This window comes from Dipodomys merriami, unplaced genomic scaffold (assembly GCF_024711535.1).
Source record: "Dipodomys merriami isolate MVZ:Mamm:240054 unplaced genomic scaffold, mDipMer1.0.p SCAF_10, whole genome shotgun sequence".
NCBI classification, from domain to species: Eukaryota; Metazoa; Chordata; class Mammalia; order Rodentia; family Heteromyidae; genus Dipodomys; species Dipodomys merriami.
Genome location: NW_027202271.1, coordinates 9773287 through 9784545, shown reverse-complemented (window position 1 = coordinate 9784545; position 11259 = coordinate 9773287). Strand labels below are relative to the sequence as shown.

Here is an 11259-nt window from a genome sequence, read left to right as displayed (position 1 = left end):
TCCTCAGGTGGCACTCAGATCTACTGAGACATGAATAGATCCCTTGTGGTGGTGTGGGTGAGCATTCAGTCAGGTGGTATGGAGGAGGCAGACGAAGGGTATTCTCAACATATTACCTCCTGATGTATTTTTTCTCATCTCCAGAATGGCTCTGAGGTGTTTTTCTCCCAGAGCCAAGCAGATACTGAGAAGTAAAATATCTTGGATATTTAACCAATCATGTATGCTGGACACTGCATCAGAAAATCATGTATGCTGGACACTGCAACTCCACAGAAGTGAAAAATCAGGGTAAAAGTAGATGTATGAGGTCAGGTGCTGGTGGTTCATGCATGTAATCCTAGCTACTCAGGAAGCTGAGGTCTGAGGACCCTGATTTGAAGCCAGCTAGACTAGGAAAGTCTCTGAAATCCTTATTTCCAATAAACCAACAAAAACTCCAGAAGTAGAGCTGTGACTCAAGTGGTAGAGCACCAACCTTGTCCAAGCTAAAGGTCAGTGCCTAGGTCCCAATTTCAAGCCCCAATACCTGAACCACCACCACTACAACAACACAACAAAAAGTAGATATATGCCATCTAGAGGAAATCAGCATGAAGGATGAGACTAAACACAAGCAATTTTTTAAATGATGAGCATCACTATTAGATGATGAAAAACTGCAAGGAAAGAAAAACTTTTTGAGATTAAAAGAGGTATCCTATTAGAAAAAATAGTAATTCACCAAGAGGTTAATACAAATCCAGAAATAGGGGAAAGAGCTAATTATGACTTTTGATAGAGAACATACTATTAACTCCCACTCACCAGCAACAGTTATTAGACCTAGATTCAAAGATGAGACATGGCAATCTTACTCTTGGTGGCTCCTGATCTTCCCCGCCCCTTTAATGTCAGTTGACTGATACCTGGGCACTGACTCAAGATACTTGGTGAACTGGTTGTTTTGGTTTTTGTTTTATTTTTGTTTTTTTATTTCTATTTGTCATGGGAAAGACACCTGAGGCTGTTATACCTGGTAGCAAAGATTTTATGTGATCCCTAGACCATTTGATTTGTGGTCCCTTAGAAGGATACAGTTCAAGATTCTGGAAGAACTTACACAATAATATCATCCTTTGCCTTCAAACAAGTTCTACTCTGCCAAAGTCCAGTCTCTTCATATTCTGACTTCAGTTGCTAAACCATGCAATAGATGGTACAAACAGAAGTATTCCAGGCATGAGATGTTAAAGGTCTTAGAGTTAAAAATAAAGGCAAAGATAAAGTCTTTAAAAAAAAAAAAGAAATCAGATTCACTCACCCAAATGCTAGGTGAGAGAAACGTAGGATTCCACTTCATTTTAAGTGCCTGAACCACTGCAAGGCTAAAATGAAATCATATTAGATCTCCACAGGTCCATAGAGTTAGGGCATTACATAGATTCAGGCTCTGCATTTAAGTGGAGTTTGGATCCTACTTTTTAAATTAGGATTTCACAACAACAAAGAAGATAGAGAGATGAAAATGTAAAAACCATGAAGTTACTTTGAGACTTTGCCTCCTGCAGCTTTCCATAGGAGCTGGCTAGCTCGGCGTGGACTCTGATTTCTACATTCTCCACTTATGTCCAGTAAATGGGATCTCTTTGGAGGGGATAGGAATTGTAAGCACTCACTGTTTTTAAAGAGGTGCCATGCTGAGTCAACCCAATAGAACTAAAAGCTAAGACTACCAGCAGCTCCCCAAAGAGAGTCTGACAAGCCCTCTGCCTAAAAAAAATGGCAGTGCAGAAATCTACAGACCCTCCAAAAATAGAAGAATTCAGAAAATTGTATGGAGAGCCATGATTCTGTTTAATTATCACTACGTTTCATATGAAACTAAAGTGACCACAAGTTGGGTATTTGCCCCTTTCTACCTACTTGATTCTGAGTCTAGCCACATAAGCTGGTTCAAGATGGAGTTTTATTTTCCTGGCAGGAACAAGGGGCCAGCTGAAATTTGTTGATAGCAAACGTTATGCCCAGCATACAATCAGGAAATTTCTCAGAAACTTCCTGCTTGCTAAGCAGGCCACCTACCACTGGACACACTCTGCTACTTCTTTCTTGTGAAGGTTCTTTTCAAGATAGGGCCTCATATTTATGACTAGGATGACCTGGACTGCGATCTTCCTATTTCTGCTCTTCTTTGTTGTTGGGATAGCAGGTGCATACCATTATACACAGACACTGGTTGAGATAGAGACTTGAGAAGTGTTATGCCTGGCCTGGCCTCAAAATGCAAGGTCTTTTTTAATTCTGTGTAGCACTTCTTATCTGTTTATCTAAGGGGAAATAGACACTGGGGATAGAAATCAGAAAAGATGATTGATCTATTTTTCATATATCTGTGGGTTTATAGAGAAAAGGGGGGATTCATGAACTAGTTGCTAAGCAAGTATCTTTTAAAATGATGGATTCCTCTGTGTGTGTATGTGTGCATGCGCGTGTGTGAGTGTTAACAAATTTTAATTAAGGGCATCCTTGATGCCAGGAATTGATAAGTTAAGTATTGATTTATAGCCATGAACAAAAAAAGGTCTAGATCTGTGGGAGTTCAACATCCAGTTGGAACCAAGAGATAAACACATGAAAAGAGAATGTATAATATGGTCAGTGGAGATCAATATTCTGAAGAAAGAATAAAGCAAGCGCAGTGAGACTGTGAATGTCAACCAATGAAGGACTCAAACCCTTTTTATGTGGGTAGTTTGAGAAGGTGTCATTGAAAAAATAAACTGTGAGCAGAAACATGAAAAAACAAAAAGAGCAAAAAACACACACTAAGATTCCTGAAAAAAATAGCAAAGGACCAGAAGGCCAACAGAAAACAGAGGGAGAAAGAGTGTGTTTTGGGTGCTTCAGATACAAGGACCAGGAGGCCATGTGGGCTGGATGGGCGAACTGCTTTTAAAAACAAAGACCAAGAGAGGGATAAGAGGGTAGGTGATGTTGTCACAGAGGCAGAAGATGAGCTGCTCAGGAGGCTGAGATCTGAAATTAGTGATTCAAAACCACTGGGGAAGAAAACCCCAAAGGCCCCTGTCTCCAATTGATGAATGAAAAGTAAGAAGGCAGAGGTGTGGCTCATGGGGTATAGCATCAGCTGTGAGTGAAAAAACAAAACAAAACCAGAGTGAGGTCCCCAGTTGAAACTCCAGCACACACACACACACACACACACACACACACACACACACACACACAGTTTTTTGGATGACAGTGATGGTGTTGGCTTCTATTCTGAATAAACAAGAGTGAAAGAAAAGTTAAAGCTGAGAGATCAAAAAATGTAGAAAGAAGCAGGAAACAGTGACTCAAGACTGTGATCCGACTCCACTCCCAAACTACTCAAGCTGATTCAAAACTTTGGCAAAGTAGCAGGGTATAAAATTAACCCCCCAAAATCAATGGCTTTTCTGTATGCCAACAATGAGAAAAGTGTGGCTGAAATTAGGAAAGCAACTCCATTCGTAATAGCCCCACAAAAAATAAAATACCTAGGAATTAACTTAACCAAAGGAGTGAAGGACCTCTATGACGAAAACTTTAAAAACCTGAAAAAGGAAATTAAAACAGAACTTGGAAAGTGGCAAAAACTCCCATGCTCCTGGATTGGAAAGATCAACATCTGAAAATGGCAATACTTCCCAAGGCTATCTACAAATTCAATGTGATACCTATCAATATTCCAACCTCATTCTTCAAGGAAATAGAAGAGGCAATCCAAAAATTCATATGGAACAATAAAAGAACCCAAATAGCAAAAACGATCCTCAACAGAAAGAAACTGCTGGAGGAATATCAATACCAAATTTCAAACTCTACTATAAAGCCATAGTAATCAAAACAGCTTGGTACTGGCACAAGAACAGACCTCCGGATTAATGGAATAGAATTGAAAACCCAGAAATGAACTTACAGACCTATAGCCATCTAATCTTCGATAAGGAAGCTAAAACAATAGAATGGAAGAAAGACAGCCTCTTCAGTAAATGGTGCTGGCAAAATTGGTTAACTACATGTAGAAAACTAAAGCTAGATCCTTATATATCACCGTGCACCAGAATCAATTCCAAATGGATCATAGACCACGGAGTCAAAGCAGACATTCTGAAAACATTACTGGATAGAATAGGAGAAACCCTAGGTCTCTTTGGCACAGGCCAAATTTTTCTTAATAGAGACCCAGAAACACAACAAATCAAAGAAAGGTTGGACAAATGGGATTGCATGAATTTGCAGAGCTTCTGCATGGCAAAGAACATAGCTAGCTAGATCAACAGAAAGCCCAAGGATTGGGAGAAGATCTTCACTAGCCATACAACGGACAAGGGTCTCATATCTAAAATATACTTGGAACTCAAAAAATTAAATCCCCCAACAACAAATCCTCAAAGAAACAACTGCCCAATAAATAAGTGGCTAAAGACTTAAAGAGAAACTTTTCTGAAGAGGAAAGGAGGATGGCCAATAGACACATGAAGAAATGCTCAACCTCTCTAGCCATAAAGGAAATGCAAATCAAAACAACATTGAGATACCACCTCACTCCAGTTAGAATGGCTAAAATAAAGAACTCTAATAACAACAGATGCTGGAGGAGATGTGGACAGAAGGGAACCTTACTGTATTGTTGGTGGGAGTATAAACTTGTTCAACCACTTTGGAAAGTAGTATGGAGGTTCCTCAAAAGACTCCACATAGAGCTCCCCTATGATCCAGCAATCCCACTTTTGGGCATTTACCCAAATGTTTACAAACAAGACCACACTAAAGCTACCAGCACAACTATGTTTATTGCAGCACTATTTACTATAGCTAAGATATGGAACCAACCCAGATGCCCCTCAGTAGATGAATGGATCAAGAAAATGTGGTATATATACACAATGGAATTCTATGCCTCCATCAGAAAGAATGACATTGCCCCATTTGTTAGGAAATGGAAAGACTTGGAAAAAATTCTATTAAGTGAAGTAAGCCAGGCCCAAAGAAACATAGGTCCCATGGTTTCCCTTATTTGCAATATCTAGTATATGTCTGAGTCAAGCAGAAAAGGTCAGATAAGGTGATGTTAGAGAAATGAACCCTAAGATATGTATTCAAATTTTTTTCCTTCATGCCATTGTTTCTAACACATTAATAAGATTATTTCTTTGTTGCTTTGTATGTCCCTCCCCCACAGTATAACCCCTACTTTCACTGTATTTGATGTCGGTATAATTAGTGGAGGGGAAGGGGAAAAACAAATCGTTTAAATAGGGATAAAGGTGGACCCATTGCAACAATGAGATGTACAAGTCGTTATGTTGAAAGCGGGGAGGATTTGGGGGGGCAGGGTGAGGATGGGAAGGGATGGGAAGGGTAAACAAAGGAGGAGGTTACAATGCTTGATAAAGAAATGTGCTCATTATCTTGCCCATGTAATTGTAACCCCTCTGTACAGTATTTTCACAATAAAAAAAAATTTTTTTTAAAAGACTGTGATCCTAGCAATTTGGGAGGCTGAAACCAGGGGAGATTGCATTTTAAATACACACACACACACACATACACACACACACACACACACACACACACACACACACACACACAGGTCTCCCAAAATTGACTCCTTACTGTTAAACAGTATAGATAGAAGAGGTAATCAGATTCTGATGCTGTTATTAAGACAGAGCTACTTATTTATACTTGGGATAGAATGTGGTAGTGAAAGAGAGAAGAAAGTTAAGAATAGTTTCCTCTCTTACTATATTTTAAAATGAAATAATAGTAGAAAAATCAGTCAGAGAGGTGTATTACTCATGGGTGTTTTTCCATACTTCTCAACTGAAGGTTTGATTGAAATATGAAAACATGCTCTTTACTTAAAAAACAACAACAAACTTTCCAACTTCTGAGCCATCTTCCATGGGAACAAAGAACAGGAGTGATTTGCTTTGCCAACAGGAATGCTCAGAAAATATGTGTAGTTGGAGAGTTTACACTAATGTATGCTAGCATGTTGCTGACTTCACATTGCTTGACACATTGCTTGCCACTCAAGTAGAACACTGACTCCTGCTAAAACTTTCTTAAATGTCCTAAATGACAAAGCCCAGAGTCCAGACTAGTATTTATCACCATTATAGTTAAACATCTGAGACGTACTAAAGAACTTTTTACTCAAAGTTTTATTTCAAAAATGACCTTTTATGATTTTATAGTCAATTAAGAAGGCAGCTGTGTTATAATAAAATGGTCCTAAAATGGCAAATCTAGAGTTCCGGCTTTTATTCTCATTTTTGCTATGAACTAAATATGCTCCCAAGCATGTTGGTTCTCTATGCTGAGACTTGCCAATAAAATGAGGAAACTGGGGCAGTAATTTAGTTGACTAAAATAGAGTATATGCAAAAATAAAACTCCATGGAGTAAACCTTTTGATAGAGAGTTTCATAAAAATAAGTATCAGGAAGATGAAACGAGATTGTAAAGGGGGGGGTAGCCAGTGGGAGGGGTGGATGAATGAAAAAGAGAATCAGGGACAAATACTATTAGAATGTTCACGTCCATATGTGATCAAGGAAGTGGAAAATGTGAAATGAGTCTGGGGGAGGGAATAGGTCAGATGGGAGGAGAATGGTGGAAGGGGTGACTTGATCCAAAAGAACTAGACACTTACTTACATGGATGGGTTAAGTTGTAGAACCTTTTTGGAATTCAGAGAAAAAAAATCAGTCCATATACAACTCAAAATTATGACATCTTAATTATTCCTTGTCAAAAGAAAAAAAATACACATGTCATTTTTTTTTGCAAGCCAGTAAATTGAAGTTCAAACAATTAAAGCTAAACATGATGTCAAACTCTAATCTGGAGTTTGGGGAATAAGGAAGTGTTTTCAGAATCCATGTCACCTGATTTAGGAGAGTTACATTTTACAGACAGCTTAAACCCACTGAAATCACTCTTTTTAAATGTCTTCCATGGCGATTTACTGTGTTTAATAAGTCCTACCTTCCATTTTTCTTCAATGTTTGCCAAGTTTGGTTCTTGCCTTGAGAATTCAGTTCAATAGAGAAGCCACGTTACCGTCCACCTTTTTGTTGAGATCTGTTCATGCCACCACATCATCTTGTTAAACAAAAAAGCATATTTTGTTCCTACTTCTGTGCCTCACCCCTAGCCTGGTGCCTCTTATTGGTGACAATGTATTTGATGTTTTAAATCAATGACTTCTCTCCTAAATTCAACTAGAAAATGTCTTGTCAAAATAAAATCAAAGCCAAGTGCCTGTGAGTCAATCCTGTAATCCTAGCTATTCAGGAGGCTGAGATCTCAGAATCCCAATTCAAAGCCAGTCTGAGCAGAAAAGTTCATGTGACTTTTTTTGAATTATCTGGTAAAAAGCAAAAAGCTATAAATAGAGGTGCGGCTCAAATGGTAGACAGCTAGCCTTGAATGAAAAAGCCAAGCAAGAGCTTGAGGCCCTGAATTCAAAGTCCAGTTCTTTGCTGTGATCTGAGATAAATGATTTAAATTGAACAATTTAAATTGAACACTAATTGAGTCAGTATATACCATAATAGGGGTATATGTGGGATATATATATATATATATATATATATATATATATATATAAAATGTGGGGATTTTTGTCTAAGACATAAGACTGACAAAATTATCAGCAAATGTAGCCAGAGATAAGATAGCACTAAATTCATAGAAAGAGGCAAGAATTGAGAAGAGAGAAATGCCAGGTGAGAGAGAGGTAAAATGTGTCACACTTCTGGAGAAGATAGAATAGAGCCTCTTTGGTGTCATACTTGTTCTTAGGGAAAATATAGTTTTCATATTCATTCATTTCTTTTTATCTTATTTATATTAAAGCCGTTGCTTTATAGTTCAGGATGCCGATGGTTGATTAAGTAATTGTTTTCGTTATTGAATGATAACTTGAAAGAATGAATGGTAGAAGTGAGAATAGGAATGATAATTCCAGTGAATTTGCAAGTACAGAAATGTAAGCCCCAGCCCTGAGATTCCACCCCAGATAGAATGGCCATAATCAAGAAATCTAATAACAACAGATGCTGGAGGGGATGTGGACAAAAGGCAACACTACTGCACTGTAGGTGGGAGTGTAAACTTGTTCAGCAACTCTGGAAAGCAATATGGAGGTTCCTCAAAAGATTCCACATAGAGCTCTCCTATGACCCAGCAATACCACTTCTGGGCATTTACCCAAATGATCATAAACAAGGCCATACTAGTGCTACCAGTACAACTGTGTTTATCACAACATTATTGGCCGTAGCTAAGATATGGAACCAACCCAGATGCCCCTCAGTAGATGAATGGATCAAGAAAATGTGATACACACACACACACACACACACACACACACACACACACACACACACACACACACACACACACACTGGAATTCTATGTCTCCATCAGAAAGAATGATACCACCCTATTTGTAAGGAAATGGAAGGACTTGGAAAAAATCAGATTAAATAAAGTAGGCCACACCCAAAGAAACATAGGTTCCATAGTTTTCAGTCTATGTCTAAGATAATCTTAGCAGACGAGCAGAATAGCTCAATAGCTACGTACATATGACCATTTGAGCTGATGTTAAAGCTAAATGAACTCCAAGACATGGATACAAGAGGTTTTTCTTTGTTGTTGTTGTTTTTAATGTACTATGTGATTTTTTTTGTTTCTTTTGTGTGTTGTTCCCCCTATGGTATATTCCCTGTTGTCACTATATTTGGCTTTGGTACCCTGGCATTGTATATACATTTATTTGAACTAGGGAAGGGACGGGGAACAATGGAATGAGGTGATAAACGAAAAGTGGGAGACCAATGCAACACTGATATACACAAGACAGTATTTTGGGGGCTGGGAAGGTGGCTCAGTGGTAGAGTGCTTGTCTTGCATGCGTGAGGCCTTGGGTTTGATTCCTCAGCACCACATAAGCAGAAAAGCCAGAGTGGTGCTGTGGCTCAAGTGGTAGAGTGCTAGCCTTGAGCTGAAGAGCTGAAGGGCAGCACTCAGGCCCAAAGTTCAAGCCCCACGACTGACAAAAAAAAAAAAAAAAAAAACACCAAAACAACCAATATGTTGGAAATGATCTGTACAACTTGTGGTGGGGATTGGGGAGAGGGAAAGTAGGAGAACAATGAAGGGAGAGGTAACAAATTTGACAAGAAATGTACTTATTACCTGACTTATATATGTAACTGTAATACCTCTGTACATCACCTTGACAATAAAAAAGAGAGAAAAAATAAAAATGTTGGAAGAGAGAGAAAAGGGAGCTAATACATGAAGAATTTTTAAGAAAGAAAAAGAATAAAATAATAGGAAGTAACTGGGAAAAAAAAGAAAGAAATGTAAGCTCCTTACCACAGCTAATGAGTCAGATTCCAGGTCACTCGAATTGGCTTGTGAACCCCCACCTCTTCATTCTAATTCTCATGCCTCAACACACAGGAGAAAGCTTACTACAACAGATGATCAGTATGAGCTCTGGGATTTTCAGCTCTATTATACACATGCGGAAAATGTTTCTTAAAAGATCGGATTGAAAGCTGAGCACTGGAAGCTCACATCTGTAATGCTAGCAACTTAGGAGGCTTAGAACTGAGGATTACAATTTGAAGTCAGCCCGGGGAAGGAAAAGTCCATGAGACTCTTACCTCCAATTAACTACCAAAAAACTGCAGAAGTGGGGCTGTAGATCAAGAAGTAGAATGTTCGCCTTGAGCAAAAAAATAAAATAAATTTAAAAACAAAAACAAAGTCAGCACCCAGACCCTGAATGTAACCCCAGGACCAACACAAACAGTAGTTATTATTTAAGAAACTATATTGAAATATAGTTCTAAGACAAACTGCCTTGATCATAATCTTCAAACTAGTGCTGCTCAGTTCTACAGAAAGCAAGGAGGTCGCTATAGTTTTTCACCTCAGAAAGTTCACCATTGGTCAGCTGAATGGTGGCAATGGCATATAAAAGGCCAAATATCGACACATCAAGTTCAGCAGATTGCTTATTGAATAAATCTGGTTATGTTTCCAGTCTTTGAGAAACAGCTTGGTAGAACTGATCTCCATCGTCTATTTGACCTTGACCTATTCTGGGCCCACTAGGTTTACCCCATCCAATTGCTTTCATCTCACCTTGGTGAGATGGCTTCTGATAGGCCAAAACATGATTCAGAGGCCAAGAGTAAGGAGATCCATGCCTAGAATTTGTTCACCTCCCCAACAGGAACTTCAGCCCACCACTGCAACTCCACAGCCACCTGCACATTGTTGACTAGTTCCAAGTCAGCTTCCATTTCTGCTTCTTTTGGACTTTATCCAGTCGATCACTAGACAATGACCTTTAGCTTTTACGAGTTGGACTACTGGACCCAGTCCGGATATTACCTGATTTCCCACCTGTTTGGAGACATATATTCTAAATGTGCCCTATAAACCACTTTTATAGGCAGATGATATATCTGAGAGAGAGAGATAAAAAACCTGTATGGCAAGAGACACTGGAAACTGCATTGTCAGAAAGCAAAATTTATTCTCCTTTCAGTTGCTGATAGAATATAGCATTTTCTGGCCAAAGTTCTGTAGCTGCAATTGGGGGGAAAAGCTTCTGTGACCAGAGACATGTCAGCTGGGTGGATCCACGCCCATATGTCAGCTCTCTGCAGCCCTCTGGGCAGCAAGCACACCTACCCAAGCTGCTGCTTGGACTAGCCAAAGCCACTGGGGTCTCCCTATTCTTGCTTTCTATTGAAAGACAAAACGTTCAAGCCCTTGAACTTGCTGGAGCTTTTGTAGAAGAAACGAGGTGGATTACTTTTCACTTAAATTCCATTTACAGAAATAGCACTTCCACAAAGATAAGCCTTTTCCTAGACAGCCATCCCACATAGAAAAGAAATGACAAATCCTTGGGAGTTTAAAACAACAACAACAGTTGACAGTTGCTAATTGGTTAATTAGTGCTTAACTTAAAGGACTCCAGGTTTGAATGCTCCCAGATGAACAATAGGGAAAAGAAGCAGGGAACAAGTTCAATGATTCCAAGTGGGATGCATGTGGCTGTTCCAGGCAGGTAGCAGCTGGCCTGTGCTTTCTGCCTGTTCTTCTTGAGCTCATTCAGAACTTTCCCAGAGTCACCTGCAAAACTGCACAGAGCAAAGGGATGCCGGATGGATGAACATCGCTCAG

The 11259-nt window shown here is 39.2% G+C and overlaps 1 pseudogene; it reads right to left on the bottom strand.

The window, feature by feature from the left end:
• Positions 1-9907: 9907 nt before the first annotated feature.
• LOC138836331 (metaxin-2-like) lies at positions 9908-10694 on the bottom strand (annotated as a pseudogene).
• Between the last annotated feature and the right edge of the window lie 565 nt (positions 10695-11259).